This window comes from Enhydra lutris, unplaced genomic scaffold, assembly GCF_002288905.1.
Source record: "Enhydra lutris kenyoni isolate GAN:26980312 unplaced genomic scaffold, ASM228890v2 scaffoldscaffold23, whole genome shotgun sequence".
Taxonomy (NCBI): Eukaryota; Metazoa; Chordata; class Mammalia; order Carnivora; family Mustelidae; genus Enhydra; species Enhydra lutris.
Window position 1 is genome coordinate 11,639,238 of NW_019154107.1, and position 25,654 is coordinate 11,664,891.

The window sequence follows — 25,654 nt, forward strand, 5'->3', positions numbered from 1 at the left end:
AGAATTCATTGTTTATGCACCACACCCAGTGCTCCATACAATATGTGCCCTTGATAATACCCACCACCAGGCTCACTCAACTCCCCACCCCCCTTCCCCTCCAAAACCCTCAGTTTGTTTCTCAGAGTCCATAGTCTCTCATGGTTCATCTCCCCCTCCAATTTCCCCCAACTCACTTCTTTCCATCTCCCCATGTCTTCCGTGTTATTCCTTATGCTTCACAAATAAGCGAAAGCATATGATAATTGATTCTCTCTGCTTGACTTATTTCACTCAGCATAATCTCTTCCAGTCCCATCCATGTTGCTACAAAAGTTGGGTATTCATCCTTTTTGATGGAGGCATAATACTCCATTGTATATATGGACCATATCTTCTTTATCCATTCATCCATTGAAGGACATCTTGGTTCTTTCCAGTTTGGCAACTGTGGCCATTGCTGCTATGAACATTGGGGTACAGATGGCCCTTCTTTTCACTACATCTGTATCTTTGGGGTAAATATCCAGTAGTGCAATTGCAGGGTCATAGGGTAGCTCTATTTTTAATTTCTTAAGGAATCTCCACACTGTTTTCCAAAGTGGCTGCACCAATTTGCATTCCCACCAACAGTGTAAGAGGGTTCCCCTTTCTCCACATCCTCTCCAATACATGTTGTTTACTGTCTTGTTATTTTTGGCTATTATAACTGGTGTAAGGTGGTATCTCAATGGGTTTTGATTTGAATCTCCCTGATGGCTAGTGATGGTGAACATTTTTTTGCAGTTTTTGTCCAGTTTTCCCAACACCATTAGTTGAAGAGACTGCCTTTTCCCCATTGTATATTCTTCTCTCCATTGTTGTAGATTACTTGACTGTAAACATATGGGTTTATTTCTGGGTTCTAATTCTGCTCTTTTGATCTGTGTGTCTGTTCTTCTGCCAATACTGTAGTGTTTTTATTATTGTAGCTTTGTAGTATATTGTGAAATCTGGGATTGTGATACTTCCAGCATGGTTTTTTTTTTTTTTTTTTTCTCAAAATTGCTTTGGCTGTTTTGGGTACTTTGTGCTTCCATACAGCTTTTAACATTATTTAATTTTGTGAAAAATCCTGTTGGTGTTTTGATAAGGATTGCATTAAATATCTGTATTGCTTTTGGTATTATGGACATTTAAACAATATTGTTTCTTACAATCCATGAGCATGGACTATCTTTCCATTTCTTTGTGTCATCTTTTATTCCTTTTATCAGTGTGTTTTATAGTTTTTAGCAGACAGGTATTTCAACTTTTTGGTTAAGTTTATTCTTTTTTGGTGCAATTTTAAATGGAATTGTTTTCTTAATTTTTCTTTCTGCTATTTCATTACCAGTGTATAGAAATGTTATTGATTTCTGGGTATTAGTTTTGTATTTTATAATTACTGAACTCAGTAATATGAAAGCAGAGGCTTAACCCATTGAACTACCCAGGTGCCTCTAGAAGCTTTTTTATGGGGTTATTAAGGTTTTCTTTGTACAGTATCATGTCATCTGCAAATTGTGATAGTTAACTTCCTCTTTACCAATACAGATAGCTCTTATTTCTTTGGCTTATCTGATTGCTGTAGCTAGCACTTCCAAAACTATGTTGAATAAAACTGGTAAGAGTGAACATCCTTGTCTGTTCCTGATTTTAGAAGAAATTGAGTATGTTGTTAGCTGTGGGTTTTTTATATATGGCCTTTACTATGTTGAGGTATATTCCCTCTAAATCCACTTTGTTGGGACTTTTTATCATGAATCGTTATTGAATTTTATCAGATTCTTTTTCTGCATCTATTGAGATGTTTATATGATTTTTTTAGTATTTTTTAAAAATATTTTAATTTATTTATTTGACTGAGAGAAATCACAAGTAGGCAGAGAGGCAGGCGGAGAGAGAGAGAGGAAGAAGCAGGCTCCCTGCCGAGCAGAGAGCCTAATGCGGGACTCGATCCAGGACCCTGAGATCATGACCTGAGCCGAAGGCAGAGGCTTCACCCACTGACCCACCCAGGCGCCAGGTTATATGATTTTTATCCTTGATTTTGTTGATGTGTATATGATATTGATTGATTTGCAAATGTTGAACCATGCTTCCATCCCCAGAATAAATCCCGTTTGATTGTGGTAGATGATCCTTTTAATGTACTGTTGAATTTGGTTTGCTAATATTTTGTTAAGGACTTTTGCATCTATATTCATCAGGGATATTGTCCTTAGTTTTTATATGTGTCTAGTGGCTTTGTCTACTTTTAGTATCAGTGTAATGCTAGCCTCATAAAATGTAAGCTTTCCTTCCTCTTCTATTTTTTTGAAGTAGTTTGAGGAGAATAGGTGTATTAAGTCTTCTTTAAATGTTTGGTAGAATGGGGCATCTGGGTGGCTCAACCAGTTAAGCATCTACCTTTGGCTCAGGTCATGATGCCAGGGTCCTAGGATCAAGCCCCATGTTGGGCTCTCTGCTCAGCAGGGAGATTGTTTCTCCCTCTCCCTCTGGCTGCTGGTCCCCCTGCTTGTCCTCTCTTTCTCTCTCTATCAAATAAATAAAATCTTTAAAAATAAATAAATGTTTGGTACAGTTCATATGTAAATCATTATGGTCATAAACTTTTATTTCTTGGTAGTTTATAAATCACCAATGCAATTCATATTAGTAATTGGTCTGTTCACATTTTCTATTTCCTCCTGATTTTTTTTGGAAGGTTGTATACTACTAGGAATTTATTCATTTCTTTTAGGTTGTCCAGTTTGTTGGTATATAATTTTTTATAGTAATCTCTTGTGATCCTTTGTATTTCTGTGATGTCAGCTGGTGTTTTTTTTTACACTTAAAATTTTTATTTTGAATAGAGTTGAAATACAATGTCACATTAGTTTCAGGTTTGCAAGTTAGTGATTTTACAGGTTTATTCATTATGCTATGTTCACCACATATGTAGTTACCATCTGTTCTGTTACATCACTATTACAATATCACTGACTGTCCCTTATGCTCTGCCTTTTATTCCCATGACTTGCTCATTCTATAACTGGAGGCCTGTATTACCTTCTCCCTGCATCCATTTTGTCCAACCATCTACCCTCTTGTCCTCTGGCCACCATCAGCTTGTCTTCTGCATTTATAGGTTTGATTCTGTTTTTTGTTTTGCTTATTCTTCATAAATGGCATCATATGGTGTTTGTCTTTCTCAACCTTACTTATTTCACCTAACAGAGTACCCTCTAGGTCCATTAATGTTGTTGCAACTGACATGAAGCCATCCTTTTTATGATTGTATAATATTCTATTATATATCACATTTTCCTTATCCATTCATCTCTGCATGGACACTTAGGCTGTTTTCATGTCTTGGCTATTGTAAATAATGCTGCAATATGCATAGGGGTGCATACATCTTTTTCAGTTAGTGTTTTCAGTTTCTTTGTGTAAATAGCCAATAGTGGAATTATTGGATCATACAGTATTTCTGTTTTGAACATTTTTTGCTCTTTGCAGTTTATTGCATGAAAGAGTTACATTAGTCCAAGTTAAAAGCAGATCCCAAAAGGCTACATTATACAAGCTGTGAAGTTTTTTAAACTTGTGACAAGGGACAGAAGGGAAATTTTACTCATTGCAAGGAAATCCTTACTTAAGCTTTGGTGAGCCAAAAGCACTTAAAACCCATGAACCTTCAGCTGGTCATCCTTAGCCAGTCCAGTCTCTGCCAGGAACTGGGATATGTTCTTGTGCTGGTCACCCTGTATCTGAATTACTTCTCCATATTCTGGATGCTCTACTATAGTACCATTGCAGGCAAATTTCTTCTTATACACCTTCATTGGTTTCTTTTTATCATAATCATCATCCATCTCTTGGATAGTAGTATGGGTCTTCCTGCCATTTCTCTGTTGAATTCTTATATGGAAATAATCCCCAGTGCCAGCAGGAAGCAGATAATCACCTTTACTTGCATCAGCAAAGGGGTCGAAAGAATGGAGGCTCTGAATAGCAGACATACAATACAATTCCTGCGGAAGGCAGTGGTGGAAGAAGGTGGGGGTTTGGGGTGTGGAGAACCGAGCATTAGGAAGCAAGGGTACTCAAGAGGAAGGTGGTGGCTCAGTGACTTGGCCTCTAATTTGAATTTTTTATGGAACCTCCATACTATTTTCTATAGTGGCATTACCAATTTACATCCCCACCAACCATGCACAGTTCTTCTTTCTCCACATCTTCATCAACACTCTGTATTTATTGTGTTTTTGATTTTAGCCATTCCAATAGGTATGAGATGATATCTCATTGTGGTTTTGATTTGCACTTCCCTGATTAGCGATGTTGAGCAACTTTTCATGTGTCTGTAGCCATCTGTATGTCTTCTTTGGGCAAATATATATTCAGGTCCTCTGCCCATTTTTTTTAAAGATTTGATTTCTTAAATTTATTTATTTGAGAGAGAGAGAGAGCGAGAAAATAAGACAGAGAGAGCATGAGAGGAGACAGGTCAGCTAGAGAAGCAGATTCTCTGCCAAACAGGGAACCTGATGTGGGACTTGATCCTGAGACTCCAGGATCATGACCTGAGCCGAAGGCAGTTGCTTAAACAACTGAGCCACCCAGGTGCCCCTTGGCTCATTTTTTAATGGGATTTTTTTTTTTTTTTTTTTTTGGTTTTCACTTACATAACTTCTTTTTATATTTTGGTTATTAACCCCAAATATCCTTATTGAATGTATCAATTGAAAATATCTTCTCCCTTTCAGTAGGTTTTTTGTTAGGTTGATGGTTTCCTCTGTTCTGCAAAATTTTTTATTTTGGTGTAGTCCTGATAGTTTCTTCTTACTTATGTTTCCCTTGCTATAAGAGACATATCTGGAAAAATGTTTCTATGGCTGATGTCAGAGACTTTATTGTGTTTTCTTCTAGGGTTTTTATGATTTCAGGTCTCAAATTTAGGACTTTAATCCAACTTGAGTTTATTTTTGTATATGGTGTTAGGGAATAGTATGATTTTTTTTTTTTACATGAAGCTGTCCAGTTTTCCCAACACCATTTACTGAAAAGACTGTTCCCCCTTCTATTTCTTACCTTTTTTTCTCATAGGTTAATTGGCCCTAAAGGTGTGGGTTTATCTCTGAAGTCTCTATTCTGTTCCATTCATCTATATGTCTGATTTTTGTGCCAGTACCGTACTGTTTTGATTGCTAAGGCTTTGTATTATATCTTGAAATTGGGGACTTTGATACTTCGAGCTTTGTCCTTTCTCAGGAATGCTTTGGCTATTTGGGGTCTTTTGTGGTTTGATACAAATTTTAATATTACTCTAGTTTTGTGAAAAATGTTATTGATATTTTGATAGGGATTGCATTAAATCTCTGTATTGCTTTGGGTAGTATAGACATTTAAACAATATTGGTTCTTCCAATTCATGAGCATGGAATATCTTTCCATTTGTGTCATGTTTAATTTCTTTCATCAGTTGTTTTATAGTTTTTAGAGGACAGGTCTTTCACCTCCTTGGTTAATTTTATTCCTAGTTTTATTCTTTTTTGGTGCAATTATAAATTTTTTTAAAATTTTTATTTCTGTGACTTCACTGTTAGGGGATAGAAATGTTACTAATTTCTGGGTATTAATTTTATATCCTGGAACTAAAATTCATTTATTACTGCTAGTAGTTTTTTTTGTTGGAATCTTTGGGATTTTCAATATATAGTATTATATCATCTGAAAATAGTGCCAGTAAATTCCTCTTTACCAATATGGATACCTATGATTTCTTTCTCTTGTCTGATTTCTGTTGCCAAGACTTCCAGTACTATGTTGAGTAAAAGTGGTGAGAATGGACATTCTTGTTTTGTTCCTGATCTTAGAAGAAAAGCTCTCAGTTTTTCACCATTGAATATGTTAGGTGTGGGTTTTTCTCATATGATCTTTACTAGGTTGAGGTATGTTCCCTCTAAACCTACTCTATTGAGAGTTTTTATCATGAAGTCATGTTGAATTTTGTCAGATGCTTTTTCTCCATCTATTGAGATGATTATATGATTTATACCCTTTGTTGATGTGGTGTATGATGATGATTTATTTGCAAGTACTGTGTTATCTTTGTATCCCAGGACTAAATCTCACCTGATTGTGGTGAATGATCTTTTTAATGTATTATTAGATTTGTTGTACTAGTATTTCCCTGAGGATTTTTACATCTCTGTTCATCAGAGATATTGGCTTGTAGTTTTCTTTATTTGTGGTATCTTTGTCTACTTTTAGTATCAGGGTAATGTTAGCTTGGAAATTGGAAGCTTTCCTTCCTATTCTGCTTTTTGGAATATTTTGAGGATGTTTGGTAGAATTCACTTGTGAATCAATGTGTCTTGGACTTTTATTTTTTTGGTAGTGTTTTGATTACTGATTCAATTTTAAGTCTGTTCAGATTTTCTCTTTCTTCCTGATTCAGTTTTGGGATATTATATATTTCTAGGAATTTAATCATCTCTTCTAGGTTATCCAGTTGGTTGGTGTGTAATTTTTCTTAGTATTCTCTTATAATCCTTTGTATTTCTGTGGTATCAGTTATTATTTCTCCTGTCATTTTTGTTTTTATTTATTTGGGTCCTTTCTCTTTTTTTTTCAGTGTTAGTCTGACTAAAGTTTTGTCGATTTTGTTCATCTTTTCAAAGAACCAGTTCTTGAGTTCATTGATTTTTTTTTATTTTTTTAAAGTCTCTATGGCATTTTTCCCCCTTCTCTGATCTTTATTATTTCCTTTGTTCTCCTCCCCTTGGGCTTCATTCTTCTTTTTCTTGTTCCTTTATATGTAAGGTTAGATTGTTTATTTGAACTTTTTACGTGTTTCTTGAAGTAGGCCTGTATCATTATATACTTCCCTCTTAGAACTGCTTTCACCCTGTTCCAAAGTGTTTGGACCATTGCATTTTCATTTTCATTTTTCTCCATGTATTTTTAAATTTCTTCTTTTTTTAATGTTTTAGTTATTTGAGAACAAGTTCATGCACGAGATGGGGGAGTGGTTTGCAGATGGGGAGAGAGAGAGAGAATCTCAGGAAGACTCCTTATTGAGTGCTAAGCCTGACACAGTGCTCAATCTCACAACCCTGAGATCATGACCCAAGCTGAAATCAAGAGTTGGATACTTAACCAACTGAGCTACCCAGGTGCCACTATTGTCTTCTTTGATTGTTTTCTTGACCCATTGTTTAGTGTCATATTGTTCAGTTCCTATATTTTTTCCAGTGTTTTTCTTGTGATTTATTTCGAGTTTTATACCATTGTGATCAGAAATGATGCATGGCATTATTTAAGTCATCTTACATTTATTGACACTTGTTTTATGACATAATATGTGATCTATTCTGGGGAATATTCCATGTGCACTTGAAAATAATGTGTATTTGGTTTTTGATGGGATATTCTGTATATATTTGTTATGTCCTTCTGGTTCAGTATGTCATTCAAACACATTGCATCCTTGTTGATTATCTGTTCAGATGATCTTTCCACTGATATAAGTTGAGTGTTAAAGTTCCTTACTATTTATACATTGCCAATTTCTCTTTCTGTACATTAATATTAGCTTTATGTATTTAGGTGCTCCAGGGTTGGATGCATAGATATTTACAATTGTTATATCTTCTTGTTGGATTGATTCCTTTATCATTATGCAGTACCTTTCTTTGTCTCTTGTTACAGTCTTTGTTTTAAAGTCTCTGTTGTTTGATATAAGTATTGCTACCCTAGCTGGTTTTATTTATTTATTTTTTTGCTTCATGGAAACACAGTGTATGTTTTTCTGTCCCTTCACTTTCAGACACTGTACATGTCTTTAGGTCTGAGGTGAGTCTCCTGTAAGCAGCATATAGATGGATTTTGTTTTTTTATCCATTCCACCACACTGTGTCTTTTGATTGGATCATTTATGCCATTTACATTTAAAGTAATTATTGATACATATGTACTTATTTCCATTTTAAAAATTTGTTTTCTAGTTGTTTTTGTAGTTCTTCTTTGTTCCGTTCTCTTCATCTCATTCTTTGTGATAGACGTGTGTCTACAGTATTATGTTTGGCTTTCTTTCAATTTATTTTTTGTGTATTTGTCATGGGTTTTGTGTTTGTGATTACCATGAGGTTTATATGTAACATCCTAAGTAAACAGCAATCTGTATTAATTTGATGGTCATTTTAGTTCAAACACATTCTAAAAAAGAAATCTTGTTTTTCCCCTTCTCTTCTGTTTTTACTCCCTTTTCCACATTTTATATATATGCTGTCATATTTTACATCTTTTTATTCATTATTTTCTTATGTCTGATTATGGCCATTTTTTCCACGTAAAGAAATCCCTTTAACATTTCTTGTAAGGCTTGCTTAGTGGTGATAAACTCCTTTATCTTCTGTTTGTCTGAGAATCCCCTTATCTCTTTTTCAAATCTGAATGATAACCTTGCCATTAGAGTGTTCTGGGTTGTAGGTTTTTTTCCTTTAAGCACTTTGAATATATCATTCCACTCTCTTCTGGCCTACAAAATTTCTGCTGAAAAATCAGCTTATAGCCTAGTAGGTTTCCTTTATAGGTATTTGTTTCTCTCTTGCTGTTTATAAGATTCTCTCTTCATCTTTAACTTCTGACATTTTAATTATTATGTGCCATGATGTGGACCTCTTTGGGTTCTTCTTCTAGGATTGTCTGTACGTCTTGGACTTGAATTTCTGTTTCCTTCCCTTTGTTAGAGAATTTTTCAGTTATTATTTCTTCAAATAAATTATCTGTACCTTTCTCTCTCTTCTGAGACCACTTTGATGCAAATACTTCCTTGGTGTTGTCCAGGAAATCTCTTAATCTAATCTCATTTTTTAACACTTTTTTTTTCTTTTTTAGCATTCAGCTTGGGTGCTTTCCATAATACTTTGTCTTCCAGATTGTTGATACATTCTTCTGCATCCTCTAATCTGCTGGTTCCCTCTAGTGTATTTTTTATTTCAATTTTTGTATTCTTGAACCCTGATTGGTCCTTCAAATATTTTCTTTCTCTTTATTAAATGTCTCACTGGGTTCTTCCACTCTTTTCTCTAGCACAGTGAGTATCTTAATGATCATTACTTTAAATTCTCTATCAGGCATATTGCTTATTTTTGTTTCATCTAATTCTTTTTTTTTTCCTGAGTTTTTTTCTTGTTCTTTCTTTTGCAGCATATTTCTCTGTCTCCCCATTTTGCTTGTCTTTCTGTGTTTGTTTCTGTGGATTAGATGAAATGGCCACTTTCCTAAACTTGAAGGAATGGGCTTGTGTATATGGTGTTCCCCATGTAGACTATGTGTGATTCCTGATTTTGGCTGGCTGGCTAGAGCTGTGGCTGTATATGCTAGTTACTTTTTTAAGGTGGTGGGGGAAAAAAGTTCCTGTAACCCATCAACCATTTTAGACTGTGGCTTTTTCTCTGTGTCCGAATAGCTTCTGTGCTGGCTGAGGTTGCAGGCTCACTGAGACACCCATATTGGTGTCTGGACCCTGCTTCAGTCTAGGCTTTTAAGGTGGGGTAGAAATGTAAACCATGTCATTCTCCAGCCCCTCTGACCTGGGAGAGCATTCCCACAGCTCCTTTGCTGCCTGGCAGAGTTCTAGTGTTGTCTCTTTTATATGCTAGTTTCTCTTTTAAACCACATCATTTTTTTTCCTGTGCCCATGGTTAAAGGAATCTGTTCCTGGACCCCCAGCAATATCCCTCCTCATTGCTTTTAGCAGCGTGGAGGGTGGAGGTTCCCTTTGTTACTGTATCTCCTTTTCTCTTGCTGTTCTATCTTTGGTTGTTTAGTACTTGTTCACTCAACCCTCAGTTCTTCTTTGGAGCAATTGTCCCATTAATAGGTGTAATTTGGTATGTTTCACGGAGGAGGTGAGTTCAGAGTCTTCCTATGTTGCCATCTTGAACTGGAAATCCCAATGTCAGTTGTTTTTTAATCAGTTTTATTCCTAGCACCTAGCATAACTCAAAGAACAGAGTATGCCTCAATAAATATCTGAGGACTGAATAAATTAATAAGGACTAAATGCTGTAAAAGAAATTTATATACAGTGGAAGCTGAGAAAAAAATAATCATGGAAGTTAGGAGAAACTCACTAGAGCCTTTCACTTCAGAAGTTGAGGGTAGATGACTGCATTTCACAAAGTAAAGCGGCATTAAAACCACAAAATGTTGCTGGAAAGTCATTTGGGCCCATGGAAATAACCAATACGTGGGTAAGTTGATGACTTTAGGATAGTGGTTTCAGTAGAGTGATGAAGGCAGAATCTGAACTATAGCATTTTGAGGAGTAATATAGAGAAGGGGAGATAATATATATTAACAGATCTTTAAACATTTGTCTTTGGAGAAAAGGAGGGAAATAGAGTGGTATATGTTACAGTACATGAGTTAAAAAGAGAGACTTTTATTTTATGATAGGAGGAAGATGCTTACATTTAAATACTGACAGAAGGGGCGCCTGGGTGGCTCTAGTGGGTTAAGCCTCTGCCTTCAGCTCAGGTCATGATCTCAGGGTCCTGGGATTGAGTCTCGCATGGGGCTCTCTGCTCAGCAGGGAGCCTGCTTCCTCCTCTCTCTCTCTCTCTCTGCTTGCCTCTCTGCCTACTTGTGATCTCTCTCTGTCAAATAAATAAATAAAATCTTAAAAAAAATAAATACTGACAGAAAAGAGCTAGCTAAGAGGAAGAGTGAAGATATAGAATTTAAGTATCTATAGAACAAAATGAATACTATTTTTTGTTAAATAAAATGAAGGAGATTCCCTTGAAATGGGTTTTACTTCCAGCCACCCAAGATAGACCTTTAAAATCCAAAAAAGCAATTCAAATTTTAATATAAAGTATGAAAATGAAATAAGGCAATTACAAAGACTATTATGGCTAACAGAGTGTGATCTGTACCCCTTGCCATGCTCCCACCCAGAATGACACGTGACTGAGCAATCATTGGGAATTTACATTTTGAGACCTTTGAAAATGAAATGAAACCTACATACTAGTATTTCCTTTTTCGAAGTTATTATAATACGCTTAGTTTATAAATAATGTTAATTCTGTTGGAAATTTCTGAAGCACATTCCTAGTTGTTGTTGTTTTATTCTAGTTTACAAATTGATTACTGTCAAGTAGCATGATAATAATATAAAAGAGACGAGGACTGGGGCTCAGAAGTAGTCAATGACAGCTCTAGCTCTTTTGCTAATTAGTTCTGGGACATTGCCATCCTCTTTAATCTTTCCTGCATTACTTTCCCCATCTACAAAATGCGCATAATAAGGTCTTTCATACTTTTCTCACAAGACATATATTATGAAGATCCAATGTGTTCATGTGTATGAAAACCTTTTTTTTTTTTTTTTCATATAAAATACTATCCATAGGAGCTGGACGAGAAAACACAAAACCTCAGTGCACAATGTTGTTTCATCCCTTTCCAGGCATGTGACTTTGGACAGGCTCCTTAACATTTTTATTTCTCAGTCCCCTCACCCAGGAAGTGGAGGTAATATTCCCTAGTTCTGGAAATTTTTATTAAGATTAAATGAGTTGTGAATGAAATGAGAGAGCATGCCTGTTAAATGTGCCTTGCTGTAAGGTTTATTTGGCCTTGATTTTCTTCTTTTATTTTCAGTGTATGGGGAGATGACTCTACTTGAATGGTTTGAGATTTGATAGGATTTAGGGTTTAATGGGTTAAAGTCTTTTACACCTTTTCTATTTGAGGGGTGGTCCCCAGGCCAGCAGCAGCAGCAGCACTGGGGAGCTTATTAGGAATGCAGAATCTCAGGTCCCACTTCAGACATAATGAGAATATACATTTTAACAAGATCCCAGATGATGTGTACACAATTAATTTTGGATGTCACTGTTTAACAAGCCATCTGATTGTGAGAAGTGGGTTCAAAGAGCACAGTGTACATACTATAACCTATGATGCCATTTCTTCCCCTTCGTTATCTTTGTCTTCAGTTCCCTGACTCTGTTTTACTATGAAAATAAAATGAAACAAAGATGAAAAAAAAAGAGCAAGAAGTTGAAGAACCTTCAAATACATTTGTGAAGTGGTTTTACACTAGGGCAAGAATTAGCTTCGGAGCTGTCCTGTGACTTTCTATTAGTTGCTCATTAGGTGTCTCTGCCTGGAATAACACTGTCAAAGTGGCGCCCTTTTTGTCCTCCCTGCCCATCTGTTCTTTAACTTGCCACCACTGTCAAAGGTACTATCAAAATGCTCTGTGCTAAGGAGTGTCCAAGTTATTACTTATTAACAACCAGGGTAACTTTAGTTCTACAGATTCTCCTGTTTCTCATAGGTGAAGGTGAAATGTAGAAAAATACTTAAGTACTGAGTTTATGACTTTTGAATAGGCATTTAGAGATATGTCATTTTTCAAAAAGGCAGAAAATAAAGTTGAGTCTGTTGCAGTAAATTTCAATAACAATCAAACTACATAATCCAAGTCTATCATGAGTAAAAATTACAGTTTTTAAATTTATTTTACTTTGTGAAATGACCCATTGGAATACTGCAAAACTTGTTACTGTTGACACTGATGGTATTTCAGCAACATAGAAAGTTTGCATGTTGCTGATGAAAGTAAAGTAAGTCTATTTTAGTTCAGTCGCAGATATAAAGTGTTTTGCTAAATATCAAGAGAGTCATCTTGTCAGTGCTCCAGAGGAAAGAGATTTACAAGATATCCAAAATAGGTTAGTATCTCCTGGGATGAAAAGATATGTCATGAGAATAAATGTATGGTGAGGTTATCAGGCGAGTATCTAGTTGATGCCCACAATTTTTAAAATTACTCTATTTCCATCCTTAAAATTCTTCATTTAAACATCAAATGACCATTTAATCATAGCATCTAAATTTTGATTTATGGTAAACCAGATGTTAGTACAACTTGATTTAAATGACTTTAGGGGTTGCTATGATTTTTAGAAGCAGTATATGTTGCGTTTATGTGGAGGCCTCCCACACAACGTTTAAAGATTTGTGCGTCCCTTGGAGGTTTAGGTGAGGGAATTGTTGCTCTTTATTTCATGCTAACAGGCTCAATTTTTCAATTCGTAATTAAATAGCCCATAATCATCTTGAGGGGCTGCTAGAATTGGTGCTACTCAAGCAAACCTTGAGGAAGTTATGGCGAATAAAGGCTGAGAAGATGACCGCCTGAGAAATCAAGATGATTAAATAGTCAGACCCACCAGGGCTCTCAGAATGCAGTTAGCAGTGATTGTGAGCATTTGAAACAAACACAGATCCAGTCACTGCTAAATAAAATCAAGATTGAATAATGGATTCTGCTCTTACGATCTCACTGCAAGATTTAGAAAAGGAACTGTACAAATGAATCTTTGCAAAATGTCTGAAAGCCAGGGCAAAAATAGAATTTCAAACAAGCAAGTTTGCTGTAAATAACATTAGCTTGGATATTATATGATTCACATCTCATGTTGGATATGGTCTTGTTCTATGTTATAAGTATGTGTTCAGGTTCAAGGTTAAAATAGACCTGTTAATAATTTTTTCAGTTCTCATTTTGTTAACCTTTTCACTTCTGGCTGTTGGGAGAGCAAAATCGCAATGACTAAGATTCTTTTGTGCTTTACACCCTTCAGAAACAAGAAGATATTAAACACTTTGTTGTTAAAGGGAAGAAAATGAGGGAGGAAGGAAGGAAGGCAGGAAGGCAGCAGGCAGGCAGACAGGCAAGAAAGCAGCAAGGCAGACAACTTGCATGACCTGATGTGGTTCATTAAAAATTCAGCTTATACCTTCCAGTTAAGATCAGTTTATGGTTAAAAAATGTGGGCAGCTATCTTGGTAACATGTTTTGATTGGATCTGCAAATTGAAATCCTACCTTAAAGTAACTTTGGTTTTGTTTTGTTTTGTTTGTATTTGAGTATAGTTGACATACAGTATTACATTAGGTTTAGGTATGCCACATAGTGATTGAGTAAATCTGTACATCATGCTATGCTCACAAATATACTACCATCTGTCACCATACAGCACTATTATAGTACCATTGACTATATTCTCTGTGCTGTACATTTTATCCCTTAATTTAGTCCTTCCATAACTGGAAGGCTGTATCTGCCACTCCTCTTCACCTGTTTTGCCCACCTCCCCACCTCTCGCCCTTTTGGCATCCACCAGTTTGTTCTCTGTATTTATAGGTCTCATTTTCCTTTTTCTTTCTTTATTCATTTATTTTTTAGATTCCACATATGAATGGAATCATGTGGTGTTTGTCTTACTCTGTCTGACTTACTTCATTTACCATAATACTCTCTAAGTCTGTCCACTTTGTCGCAAAAGGCAAGAGCTCATCCTTTCTCGTGACTAATACTGCATTGTATGTATATGTTTGTGTATGGGTGTACACACACAGAGATACACAGCCCACATCATCTTTATTCATTTATCTGTCAATGGACACTTGAGTTGCTTCCATATCTTGGCTATTGTAAATGGTGTTGCAATAAATATAGGGGTCCATATATCTTTCTGAGTTTGTGTTTTCATTTTCTTCCAGTTTGAAGTACCTCTTTCTCTCTCAAATCTTTGGGAAATTATTTTTCAGGTTATTGTTTTAAAAGGCAACAACAAAGCATATTTGTTTGTATTCTTATTTAAAAGTAATGTACTGTTTTTGCAGTATGTATTATAATATAGATAAAGCAGAACAAATAATTCTGATTTCACCACCTAAGGAGAGAACTATTGTTTGCATTTGTCCATTGTTTTTTTTAGTACATACACATGAATTATAAAAAATAAGGTTTTGTAATGTAAGTTTCCCTTAACAATATATGGGAAGGATCTTTCTGAATACTGTGTATTCTTCTATAACTTAATTTTTTTAAGATTTTATTTATTTATTTGACAGATAGAGATCACAAGTAGGCAGAGAGGCAGGCAGAGAGAGAGAGGAGGAAGCAGGCTCCTGCTGAGCAGAGAGCCTGATGCAGGACTTGATCCCAGGACCCTGGGATCATGACCTGAGCCGAAGAAAGAGGCTTTAACCCACTGAGCCACCCAGGCGCCCCTATAACTTAATTTTTTTAAAGATTAAGTAGTATTCCACCTTGTAAATTTGTAATAATTTGTTAATCAGCACCCATCTGGGAATGTTTATATTATTTATAATTTTTTAGTTTTTAAAAAAGTACTGACATCAACATTGTTGCTCAGTGTTTTTCAGACAGAGGTGCTTTTGCCCCCAAGTGGACATCTGGCAATATCTGTAGCTATTTTTGGTTGTCTTAATGGAGAGGAAGTGGGGAGATGTCATTGCCATGTATTAAGTAGAAAAATATATTTCACAAAATTACTGAAATCTGAATGAAGTTCCTAGGTGTGCTTATAAAATTAAGATATTAATTTCCACTTACTAGTGATAATACTTTTAATTTTATCTACCCAAAGTTCAAAGTTTCTGTTGAAAAGTTTTATAATTTCATTTTTGTATTCAATATAATTAACACACAGTGTTATATTAGTTTCAGGTGTACAGTATAATGATTCAAAAACTAGATACATTTCTCAGTGCTCATCAAGTTATGTGTACTCTTAATTCCCTTTAATGTATTTCATCCATCCCTACACCCACCTCTCTGGCAACCACCAGTTCTCTGTATTTAAGAGTCTGGGTTTTTGTTTGTCTTTTTTTTCTTTGTTCATTTGTGTTGTTTCATAAATTCCACATATGAATGAAATTATACAGTATTTTTCTTTCTCTGACTGACTTATTTTATTCAGCATTATACCCTCTAAATCCATCCATGTTGTTCTAAATAGCAATATTTCATTCTTTTTTGTGGCTGAGTAATATTCCATTACATTTATAGCCAAATATTCTTTTTCCATTCATCTATGGAAGGACACTTGGGCTGCTACCATATCATGACTACTACATACAATGCTACAGTAAACATAGATGTGGTATTATTTCAAATTAGTGTTTTTGTTTTCTTTGGGTAGTAATACCATTACTGGATCTTATGGTAATTCTATTTTTAATTTTTTGAGGAACTTCCATACTGTTTGAGACAGTGGCTGTACCAGTTTGCATTCTTACCAGCAGGACAAGAGGGTTCCTTTTTCTCTACATCCTTGCCAATATTTGTTATTTTTTTGTGTTTTAATCTTAGCCATTCTGACAGGTTTAAGGAGCTATCTCATTGTGGATTTGATTTACATTTCCCTAATGATTCATGATGTTGAGCAACTTTTCATGAGTCTGTTGGCCATCTGTATGTCTTCTTTGGAAAAATGTCTATTCGGGTTCTTTGCCCATTTTTTAGTTGGATTTTTTGGTTTTTATGATGTTTTTGGTGTTGAGTTGTATGAGTTCTTTACCTGTTTTGGATATTAATCCTTTACCAGGTATATCATTTTCAAATATCTTCTCCCATTCGGTAGGTTGTCTTTTTGTTTTGTTGATGGTTTCCTTCAGTGTTCACAGCTTTTTAAAAATTTTGCAATAGTCCCAGTAATTAAATTTTATTTTTTTTCCCTTACTGGAGGAGACATATATAGAAAAATGTTTCTATGTAGAAAAATGTTTCTACGGCTGTTGTCAAAAAAAATTACTACTTTAAAAAAATTGCTACTTATAGGGGCTCCTGGGTGGCTCAGTAGGTTAAGCAGCTCAGGTCATGATCCCAGGGTCCTGGGATCAAGTTTATTCCTAGGTATTTTTTTGGTGTAATTATAAATAGCATTGTTTTCTTAATTTCTCTTTCTGCTACTTAATTATCAATACATAGAAAGGCAACACATTTCTGGGTATTAATTTTATATCCTGTGACTTTATTAAGTTTCATTATTACTTCTAATAGTTATTAGCTTGAGTCTTTAGGGTTTTTTATATATCATATCAGGTCATTTTCAAATAATGGAAGTTTTACTTCTTCCTTATCACTTTGGATGCTTTTCTTCTTTTTTTCTTCTCTGATTGCTATGATTTTGATATATGCTGTACTATGCTGAATGAGAGTGGTGAGAGTGGACATCCTTATCTCCTTGCTGATCTTAGAGGAAAAATTCTCATGTTTTTCACCATCAAGTATGATGTTCACTGTGAGTTTTTCATATATGACCTTTATTATATTGATATATGTTCCCTATAACCATGCTTTGTTAAGAGTTTTAACATGAAATGTTGTACTTTGTCAAATGCTTTTCCTGCTTCTATTGAAAAATGATCATACAGTTATTATACTTTTTTCTTGTTAATATGATGAATCATGTTGATTGATTTGTGAATACTGAAACATCCTTGCATCCCCAGAGTAAATCACACTTGATCACAGTGAATGATCTTTTTAATATATTGTTGGATTTAATTTCCTAGTATTTTGTTGAGAATTTTTGCATCTGTGTTAATCAGAGATAATGACTTGTGGTTCTTTTTTTTATTGTAGTGTCTTTATCTTGTTCTGGTATCAGGTTACTATTGGCTTCATACAATGAATTTGGAAGTTTTCCTTTTTCTTCTATTTTTTGAAATAGTTTGAGGAGGATATGTATTAACTCTTCTTTAAATATTTGGTAGAATTCACCTGTGAAGCTGTCTGGTCTTGGGTTTTTGTTGTGAGTTTTTTAATTACTGATTTAGTTTCATTGTCAGTAATCTGTCTACAAATTTTCTACTTCTTCCTGATTCAGTTTTGGAGAGTTTTAGGTTTTTAGGTATTTATTCATTTCTTCTAGGTTGTCCAATTATTGACATGTATTATTTCATAATATTGTAATAATGTGTGTTTCTGTGTTGTTGGTTGTTATCTCTCCCTTTCCCATTCTGATTTGAATTATTTGAGTCATGTCTCTTTTTACTGATTAATCTGACTAAGGGTTTATCAATTTTGTTGCTCTTTTCAAAGAACCAGCTCCTCTTTCATGCATTTTTGCTCTAATCTCAATGATTTCCTTCCTTCTATAGGCTTTGTTCTCTTTTTTTTTCCTGGCTCCTTTAGATATAAGGCTAGGTTGTTTATTTGAGCTTTTCCTTATTTCTTGAGGTAGGGCTGTACTGCTACAATCTTCCCTCTTAGAACAGGTTTTGCTGAGTCCCAAAGATTTTGGACCATTTTGTTGTTTTGTTTCATTTTTATATGTTTCCATGTATTTTTAAAATTTTCTCTTTGATTTCTTATTTGACCCATTCATTGTTTAGTAACATGTTATCTAGTCCCTGTGTATTTGTGTTCTTTCCAGATTTTTTTTTCTTGTGATTGAATTCTATTTTCATACCATTGTGGTTGGAATAGTTGCATGATATAATTTCAGTCTTTCTGAATTTATTGAGACTTGTTTTGTGGCCTAACATGTGATCTACTCTGGAGAATGTTCCATGTGCACTTGAAAAGAATGTGTATTCTGTTGTTTTTGGATGGAATGTTGTGAATATATCTGTTACATCCATCTGGTTCACTGTCATTCAAAGCCACCGTTTCCTTGTTGATTTTTCTGTCAGGATGATCTATTCAATGATGCAAGTGGGGCATTAAAGTTCCATGCTATTATTGTATTACTGTCAATTTCTTCCTTTGTGTCTGTTAATAGCTGCCTTATGTATTTAGGTGCTCCCTTATTGGGTGTATAAATATTTACAATTATTATACCTTCTTGTTGGTTTGTTCCCTTTTTGAGTCTATAGTGTCTCTGTCTCTTGTTACAGTCTTTGTTTTAAAGTCTGTTTTGTCTAATATAAGTATTAATTGCTGCCCCAGCTTTCTTGTTGCTTCTCTTCATATAGTAAATACTTTTCCATCCCTTTACTTTCAGTCTGCATGTGTTTTTAGGTCTGAAATGACTCTCTTTTAGGATAGCATATAGATGCATCTTGATTTTTTATCTACTCATTCACCCTATGTCTTTTGATTGGAAAATTTAGTCTGCTTACATTCAAAGAAATTATTGATAGCTATGTACTTATGTCATGTTACTTATTTTACAGCTATCTTTGTAGTTCTTCTCTGTTTCCTTCTTGTTCTCTTCCTTGTGGTTTGATATCTTTCTTTAGTAATATGTTTGGATTTCTTCTCTTTATTTTTTGCATAGATATTACAGGTTTTTGATTTGTGGTTACCATTAGTATCATATATAACATCTTCTGCATATAGTCTAAGTTAAATTGATGGTCACTTAAGTTTGAACCCATTCTAAAAGCACTAAATTTTGACTCTCCTTCTCCTATGTTCTTATATTGTTTTTTTTAAAGACTAGTAGAATCCTTTTCTTTTCTTTTTTTAAAGATTTATTTATTTGTCAGATAAAGAGACAGAGAGAGAGCACAAGCAGGGGTAGTGGCAGGCAGAGGGAGAAGCAGGCTCCCTGCCAGGCAATGAGACTCAATCCCAGAACCCTGGGATTATGACCCAAGCCGAAGGCAGACCCTCAACGAACTGAGCCACCCAGGTGTCCCTACTCATATTTGTGAATCTCTTGACTGCTTTTTATAAATATAATTGATTTTACTACTTTCATATTTTAACTTCTATACTGGCTTTATAAGTGATTAATCTACTCTTACTATTTGTATTTATAGAGTAAATGTTTTCTATGTTTGTATTGTGAAATTTTACATCCCTTAGTTTCTTATTTTTCATTATGGCCTTGTCTTTCTAGTCAAAGAATTTTTAAGGTTTCTTATAAGGCTTGTTTAGTTGTGATGAATTCATTTATTTGTCTAGGAAACTCATTATTGCTCCTTCTATTCTGATAATAGTCTTACTGGATAGAGTGTTCTTGGTTGCAGGTTTTTTCCTTTCAGCACTTAGAGTATATCATGCCACTTTCTTCTGGTCTGCAAAGTTTCTGCTGAAAAATCCTTAAAGCTTTATTGAGTTTCCCACGTATGTAACTGTTTTCTTTTCTCTTGGTGATTTTAAGATTCTCTCTTTATCACTACTTTATGCCATTTTAATTATTATGAGTCTTGGTGTGGACCTCCTTATATTGATTTTGTTTGGGATTCTCTGTCTCTTTGATCTACATATCTGTTTTATTCTCCAGATTAGGGAAGTTTTCACTTAATGTTTTCAAATAAATTTTCTGCCTTTTTTCTCTCTTCTCCTGGGAAACCAATAATGTGAATGTTATTACACTTGATGGTATCGCTTAGCTCCCTTAACCAATTCTCATTTATCATTATTCTTTTCTTTTTTTGCTATTCGGCTTGGTTGCTTTCCATTACTCTGTCTTTGAGCTCACTGGTCTGTTTTGCTTCTTCTAGTCTGCTATTGATTCCCTCTGGTGTATTTTTAATTTTTCATTATTGAGTTTTTCATGTCTGATTGGTTCTTTTTTATATTTTCTCTCTTTGTTGAAGGTCTCAGTGAGATCTTCCATTCTTTTATCAAGCCCAGTGAGTATGTTAATGACCATTACTTTGAATTCTTTGTCAAACATATTGTTTATCTCTGTTTCTTTTAGCTCTTTTGCTGTGGTCCTATTCTTTCTTTTGTGACATATTCCTCTGTCTCCTCATTCTGTCCAACACTCCGTGTTTGTTTCTATGTATTAGGAAAATCAGCTACATCTCCTCCTCTTTAAAGTTGTGGCCTTTTAAAAAAGAGGTCCTGTGATGACCTGTAGCACAATATCCTCTCTTTACCAGAGCCAGCCACTTCAGGATTGTCTCTTCTGGGGGTTGTATGCACCCTGCTGTATTGGCTGAGCATCATTGCTATTAGCCCAGTCAGTTACAGTGGTCTAACCTTTGCCTCTTATGGGCATGGTTTTGTCCCTAGGCTCTTAGGAGGACATTTGGGGGCTGTCATGGGTTTGTAGTTGAGCATTGTCAAAACTCAGATGCCTGTTTGCTCACGCCATGATGGCATTGAATTATAGGGCACTCTCACTGCATTGTCCACAGAGGCTATCATTGGTAGGTGGGGTCTGCATTCAAACCAGATGCTTGCCCCCAGTTTGCCCAGGCTGCAGTGACCTGGAATTGTGGGGCTCCCTCCCAGTTGCTATTCCTTGAGAGGTTTTTGTTGGTAGATAGGGCTGACAGATCAGATGTGTGCCCCTGTCTGTAAGCTTGGTCTACAGTCAAATGGTGTGAGTGGTTATCTTCCCTTCACCTTAGGGAAGGAGTCACTTTGGAATGGTTCTGGTCCCTTCAGGGATTCCTGCAAGATGCAGTATGTCAGGAGTAACTTTAGATGGAATACTCCTAAGTAGACCTTGTTGTATGGGGAGGATCTAGAGGAGAACTTGAGCTGGGTACATGGTATTAGCAAGGTAGATGGATGGTGTTGGAGCTGGTTTCCACAACTGTCCAGTCATCTAGGCTTAAGGTGGGAGGATGGGGAGAAGTGGTATCTGCCAGCTCTTTTGTTCTTGGAGAAGTCTCCTAAAGATCCCTGCTCCCTATTGCATGGTTTGGGATTAGTAAATAAATCTCCTTCAATATATCCCAGGTATTTTTTAAACTGGTGCTTCTGTGCTGTATCTCAGTGATAAAAACTTGAGAAGTTAAGCCTCATTGTTTTTCACAGCACAATGACATGGGACTAGTCTTCCCAATTCAGGTTCTCTGTGTCTGGGGTACCTGGTTTGGTGTCCACTCCCCTCTCCCTTCTCCATGCTTATGGTGTCCCTCCTGCTTGTGATTAGTCTTACAGGGAGTTTTCACCATATATCTGTTCCTCCTACCCTTTCTGAAGAGTCCTCCTCTCTACAATTAACTGTGGAAATTCTGTTCTGCCTGCCATATGGGTAGTTTTCTGGGTTAGTTGCACTGACGGGGCTGTTATCTACATGTGTCTGTTAGACAAGATGAACTTAGGATCTTTCTACTCTGCTGTGTTTTCAGTAGTCCTTATTTTGAAAAAATTTAAAGCATAAAAATAGGTTTTTATAGGTAACATAATTTTGAGCAAAAAAACCCACATTGTCACAGGAATATTGGAATACTTTCCAAAATATTCATTATCAAAATAATCTCTCCATAGCACATTTTTTCCCCTCAAAAACCAGTTACTTTTTCACCTCTTGTTAATATTTGCTTTTATCTTGAAGGGATAAAGTGTGATTTAGATAGGCACCGGTTATTTTTACTTTAATCTCTTATTTCCTTGGTCAAACCAACCTTCACTTTCATTGACACCATGTTGTATGTGTGTTTTCTGTTCTATCATTTTCTTCTATTTTTCCTTTTTTAAGCTTTCTTTGAGTTTAATTTACTGTTTTTTTTTTAAACTTTTGGGATACATTCATTAATTATCTTCTTTTATAATATACACATTTGAAACTATACCTTTCCAGATAAGTGTTCTTTAACTCCATCTTACGTGTTTTGGCTTAAACTGCTTATTACTGTTCCCTTAAAATATTTTCTAAATTCTATTATGTTTTATTTTCTTGGGCTAGTGGATTTAGAAATCCTTTTGTCAACTGCCAAACATGAGAGCATTTTTGTTTCATTGTTGTTGTTGTCACTGTTGTTAAAGAGCTTATGTTTAACTGCATGTCATGTATGGTGTCAGATCTTTGAAATCACTTGAAAAAAATTATGGCACAAGTGGTCAGTTTTTTAAAAATGTTTTCCTTGTGTTTGAAAAGAATGAGTGCTCTGCAGGTATTGAGTATCAGTGCTATACATTTCCATTAGGCAAAATTTGTTTATCATAGTTCAGTCTTCTGCGTTGCTGGTGCTTCTTGTTTTGCCAATTTTTGACAATTGTATTTGGCATTTTTTTTCGCCATGATTGTGTGTTTGCTTATTTTTCCCTCCTGCTAATTATTGCTATTTTTGAACCTATATTACTAAATGTATGCAAAATCATTTTTATAACTTTGTCATGACTACATTATTTATTGTAATGATATCACCCTTAGTGAAAAAACCTTTTCATTAAAAGTCTGTTTCATGCATTATTAATGTAGGCAATAGACTTTCTTAAATGTGGTGTTTACATGCTCTTTTTATTTTATTTTTAACCTTTCAGTATCCTTATATTTTAAATTAATTTATTAAATTTAGTTGGGTTTTGTTATTTTTCCAGTCTAACAATCTTTGCCTCTTTAATGGCACAGTTAAGATATGTAATTAGTGTGATTTTTGATAGATGGGATTGGAAATACCTGTGCTTTTTGTACCTTATAACTTTTGCCCCACTTCCCATTTGTTTCTCTCTTTTCTTGTCTTCTTTTTGGGGATGGTATGTATTAATATCCTTACTTTTCCTTGTTTATTCATTGACTTGCTTAAAAGTTACCAGTGTATTTCAGGTCTGTTATTTGTTGCCCTGAAAATGATAATGATATATCAAATGCATCAAATTATAAAACTGATCAATATTTCTATCTTGTTCCTGGAAAATTTGAGTAATCTAAACACCTTAATTCCATTAACACCCTTTATAACACATTATTATTGACCTTTATTTTTATTCTCATTTGCAATTACATGAGACATAATTATTATGACTTCATTTAGTCACCATTCATTTAGATTTATCCTCACATTTACCAGTTTTTTATTTTAGTTTTCATTATTTTGTATCCTGGAACTTCTGTTCTGAGATACATTCCTTCTCCCTGATGTAACTTTCTAAAAATTTAACTAGAAAATTATGATCTGGTGTTCATAAACGTTCCATGCTTATTTATTTGTTTCATTGTTTCGGTTTGAAAATGCCTTTATTTTCTCTCATTCTTTTTTTAAAATCTATTTATTTATTTATTGAGAGAGCCAGCAAGGGAAAGTGTGTGTGGGGGGTGGGGGGGACGGGGAGAGGGAGAGAGAGAATCCCAAGCATATATGCGCTCAGCACAGAGCCTGATTTAGGGCTTAATCTCATCACCCTGAAATTATGATATGAGCTGAAATCAAGTTGAATGCCCAACCAACTGAGCCACCCCAGCACCCTTAATCTCATTCTTAAAGTTGTTTTCCTTGGATGCAAGCTTAGCAGTAATTTCTTTTAACACATTGAAAATAGCATTCCACTTTCTCTGTCTTCTGTTTTCTTATAGAAGTCATTCTGACTGTTTTGTCTTTGATGGTCTTTTTTATATGTTGCTCTTAGTATTATTTTCCCTTTGTTTTTAGTGTTCTGCATTTCTACTCTAATGTGTCCATTGATGGATTCTAATATTTATCCTATGAGGAATTCATCAGTCTTCCTAAGTTTGTGGAATGATGTCTTTATTCTGTCCTGGAATTTTTTTGTCTTTAAATATTTCACATATTGCCCCTGCCACATTCTTTCCCTTCTCTCTTCTTGATAATGTGATCAAATGTATGTTAAACCTTCATATACAACTTCTCATGCCTTTCAATGTCTCTTTCATATTTTATACCTAAACAGAAAGATCTGTCCTGCAAATGAATCCTGTATCTATATAATTTCTTCTGAATTCTCTACAATTTACTAATTTTCTCTTCATTTGTGTCTACTGATGATGAGAAGTAGATGAACAAGTACATGTTCATCTACTTGATGAACAAATTCATAAAGCTCTTAAACTTGGTTATATTATTTTTCTTCTCTAGAAGTTATATTTGATTATTTTAAAAAACCTGCTGGCTCTTTTGTAAGTCTGTTATATATATTTTCCATATTATGGGGGTTTTAAAAAATACAATAAGCATAGTCAAGCTTATGTTTATGGCAAATTTATCTTCCCAACTTAAACAATTAAATTACTGAACAAAATATATGAACAACAAATGTTCAGATATTGTACAACAATCAGCACAGCAGTGATCTCTGAGAGAAGAGAGGTTAATGAGATAGTTCAGACTCACAGCCTGGTGAGAATCTCAAGGCCACAGTGCAGGAAAATCCAAGCAATGCCTCTGTTCTCTTCTGAGGAGACAGTGTTAAAAATCAGGGGGAGGTGAAGATGGCTAGAATTTGCAGGGCAAAGAGAGAGAGAGGAGATAACTGCTAAATGGAGAGGTCCAGAGGTCTACAAGTCTTACCCTCCATTTATCGTCTGAACACTGGTATAAAGAACTACTAAAGGCCAGGGAAAGAACCATCAGGGCTTGGAATAGTTCATGTGCGACCAAGAGAGTAGAAAATGTCATTACTCCCAGGGTATTAGGTAGAGTAGTCAAAGTAACTTATTACCTTATTAGTGGGAAAGAAATTAGCCTAGAATAGGTATTTGTCTGGTTCTACCTAGCAAAGCTTTAAAACAAACCTTAAGAGAATCAAACTCTTTTCAAATAATTTAACTGTGCCCCAGAAAAAGCAAACCTGAAGAATACTTAAAGAAATATTACATATTTTAAATATATATATATGTGTGTATATATATATATATATATACACACACACACAAAATATATATTTAATATATATTTTGTGTGTGTGTGTATGTATATATAGAGAGATAGAGATAGAGATATATAGATATAGTTACCTTCTTGGGATCTATAATATGTATATTGTAGATCTCCAGCTTGCATGAAAATAAAATCATGCAGTATGTATCCAGTAAAAAATTATTAGGCATGCGAGGAATCAGAAAAATATGACTCATGATGAGGAGAAAAGTCATCTAATAGGAACAGAAGCAGAAATGACACCAATGTTAGAATCAGCAGACAAGGACAGTAAAATGGTTAGGATAACTATATC

The 25,654-nt window shown here is 34.9% G+C and overlaps 1 pseudogene; it reads right to left on the reverse strand.

The window, feature by feature from the left end:
* Nucleotides 1–3,523: 3,523 nt before the first annotated feature.
* On the reverse strand, nt 3,524–4,004 carry LOC111150562 (annotated as a pseudogene).
* Nucleotides 4,005–25,654: the final 21,650 nt, after the last annotated feature.